The sequence below is a fragment of the Physeter macrocephalus genome, chromosome 14, assembly GCF_002837175.3.
Source record: "Physeter macrocephalus isolate SW-GA chromosome 14, ASM283717v5, whole genome shotgun sequence".
NCBI lineage: Eukaryota > Metazoa > Chordata > Mammalia > Artiodactyla > Physeteridae > Physeter > Physeter macrocephalus.
Window position 1 is genome coordinate 102308058 of NC_041227.1, and position 3669 is coordinate 102311726.

Genomic DNA, 3669 nt, shown 5'->3' on the forward strand with positions numbered 1-3669 from the left:
GATTGTGTAGAGCTTGGGACGGATGGTGAAGGTTTGTAATGATTGCCAGGGATGAAAGGGCAAGTAAAATGAGAAACAAGTAAAAAGCTTTATCCAGGAAGCTGAAAGCATAGCTGAAAATTTGCAGAGGCCTCAATCCATCAGATTGTGTCAGAGAGAGCTGGATGGGTAGGCACAGTGATAGAGAGTTTACATTTTCCATGGTGAAACTGTACCGGTGGTGACAAAGTACAGGGTGTGGTCACAGGAGTACACTGAAGTAGACTGGGAAGTGAAGACATTGAGTTTGAAAGGTCAAGGAACTAAGAAGCTGGGACACTGAGTGGGTGTTCCACAAAGTCAGCAAAATGCCTCTCCCACAGGGTGAAGAAATGAGCCAGGCGTTTAACAAAATGTGAGGGTGTAACCAGGTTGGTAGATGACAGGAGAGAAGGTGGCTAGTTGAATGGCACGGATCTCAGTGGGGCAGATTTTTCATACTAGAATAGAGGAGAAACTGCTCAATTTCTAGCTTCAGGAGCTAGAAGAATGTTGCTAGTGCCTCTCTCTACGTGGGGCAGGGAGGAATAAATAGCTTCTACTTGAAAGGACTGCAGGGGAAGTGGTAACCTCAGGGGAAAGCCAGGTTTCAGTTCAGGCTAGAAGGTGGTGGGAGATTACCTAGGTCTCTAGTTGCATGTAACAGAAATCAACTCTAGCCATCTGTGGCCAGTAGGGAGTAGAGGGCTGGGGGAGGAACCGTTATGGGTGAGGGGAGGTGCTATGAGGTCTTTGTGAGCTGTGGAGGTACTCCAAATTTTGTCTACTAGAGTTAATTCTGTGAAGAAGTTGAAGAAGTAGGAGAAATTGTCCACCAACAGACAGGAGTCCTAAGGACACAAATAAATGTCTGGTGGGGTAAAGAGAAGCAGAAATAGAGAAGTAAGGGGATTAGAGCGGTTTATGGAGTCCAGATGGTGGTGTCAGGAAGGTGGTATCTAGAATGGTAGCTAAAGGAGGACCTGTAAGCACAAGGTGACAGTTGTCCCACCTGTCCAGTGCCTGAACTCCAGTTTCATTCCAGATCTCTGTCTGCTCCTGATTCATCTTTACCCACTGAATCTGAATTTCTGACCTCTGCCATCTCACCTCCTTCCTTTGGCCCAGAACATCTCTCATATCCTCACTGTGCCACCAAACCCTCTACTCCCTCCCTAAGAAGCTTCATTCTGGATTATTTCTTAAACTAACACTGCTGTACGGGTTTGATGCTGACCCAGCCTGCCTCTTGAGCCCTGTCAAGCACACTTTTATCTTTTAACTTACCATATTATATTGTAACTATTTTTATATGTCCTCTCCTTTTCTAATCAAGATTTCTTCAGAACAGGGCCATTTTTGTTGTTGTTGTTGTTCTTGTTTATATTTCTCCCCTCTAAAGCTTGTGACCTAGACAGGGATTAATTTGTTGGATGAATGACTGAATGAATGACTGAGTGAGTGAATGGACTTTTATCTATTATTGCCCTGTTCCTGTAGCCTAGAAATGTTGAACTCAGAGAGGTGGCCTCTCTGATGAGACTTCTTCCATTTTTGCCCACCCTTTCCTATGATTACTGATTTCCTGGCCTTGATTCCATGCTTGTCAGACATAGACCATCTGCCGGGCTAGACAAATCCAGCTCCTGAGACACCCTGTCCTGATTCTTCCTGGACTGCCTTCCCTGCCTCCTTCTAGAATATGGGCCTGACACATACTGACTGTTTTCTCCGTTTCCTAAAATTGATACCTCTACAACATGGGCTGAGTCCCCATCCCCAAACACTTGGATTAGGGCCAGGATGGGATGAGACCAGGGACAGGCCATAAAGGCTTCAACTATATAGTTCATACTTTGTTTCTGAAGATGGAGACATAAGCATTCATTATTCTTTATGCCTTTTTGTAATTCTGAAAAGTTTCCATTTAAAAATTTAGGATTAAAGGTACAGTTAGCCCTCGGTATTTGTGGGGGAACTGGTTTCAGGACCCTTTGCAGATATCAAAATCCATGGTTGCTCAAATCCCATAGTTGGTCCTCGGCATCCTTCGATGCAGAACTCATCAATATGGAGGGCCGACTGTACTAAGCTTTTAACTTAGTGGAATGCCTGCAGGTGGATCTGAGGATAGAGCCTCTGATGGACTCTTGAGGCTATGAGGAATTCAATCAAAACATTCAGCAGAGAGAGGACACAGGGGCAGAGGAGGGCTTCTGGGCTCAGAGCCAATATCGTAGACTACAGGCTGTAAGTTCATTTTGACTATGAAAGCCTTATGAATCTATTGTGTTTACCAGTGAAAAGCCTCAAAATAGGCAATTCCCAGCTTATTAGTTTACTTGTTGGGTTGTTGTCTGGAACTGGGAACCAGTTTTCCTATAGAAACAATATTACAAATTGTGCCTCTGCCCCAAGGCAAGCCCACAAAAGCTTACAGAACCCTAATGTACCTAAATATTGTACTAATAATACTAAAGACCCTGACCACTATTTATAACGGTATTTCTGTGGGAAAGTGCATTTAGAGTTTTAGTACCAGTAACACATATTCCTCAGCCCTGGGAGTCCTCTGGACTCTTGACCTTATTCCCACAGTGCTGATTCTTATCAGAATGGCCCCATATGTGGTGGAGGGCAGATTAGTTGCCTTCTGTTGCTACAGGATTCAAGCTGGAGTTCCAAGTAATTTATCTCCACTGAAACGATCCTAACCCCCACCATGTATCCTGGCCCATGATAAGTTTAGCCTCCCCAGCACAATTTGGAGCCTCTTATTTGTACATGCCTTGCATACCCTACCACAAGCCGACACTTAAACTCTGTCACATTAAGGACCTCACTTGCACATCTCCGGGACATCAGCGGACACAGCCAGGAGTCCTCAGTCCATGAGAGAAGTGGCATAGGAGACTTTGGGACTAATACCACCCCTGAAACATTGGGAGGGAGGATAAGCCTAGGATAAGGATAGCATGATCAAGAAAAGAATTCACCCTGATGTTGGTTAGAATAAGATGAAACATGCTTCAGGTTAGGATACTGATGACCTTGGCAGGGAGAAGTATTCCTAAGTGTGACACAGAGGAGCGCACTCAAATATTCCCACTTGGGGAGCTCACTTGGAGAACTGAAAACTTTAGGATCCATATGGTATTTTGGGGGCCTAAAAACAGAACTATCATTTCTCTGTAGGCAAAATGTCTTGCCTGTTGGCTATAAAAGTTGTAATTGTAGGAAACCTTTTCATTACGTCCAAAGTCCCAGCCACAGCGGTGGAGGACAATGACATGTGGTGGTCCTGGTGAACAGGAGAAGTGGTGAGGATTCATATTCGACCCTCGGAGAGCTGCAGAAGCCACTGAAGGAGAGCAAGTCCTGGGGGGCACTCAGGATTAGAGCAACTGTGGACAGTTGGGGCTTGGAGCCCTTGTACCACACAAGGCTTATTTTGGAACAGCACTCTGATTGGGAAACTACCTTGCCCCCAGTGTGTATAGTCTTGGTGGGACTAAATCAAACTGCCTTGTTATCCCATAATCAAGGAGCTAGGCCAACAGGCTCTCCTGAGATGTGAATCTTTTCTTTTTTAATATTTTAACATTTTTGGCTGTGTTGGTTCTTCATAGCTGTGCGCAGGCTTTCTCTAGT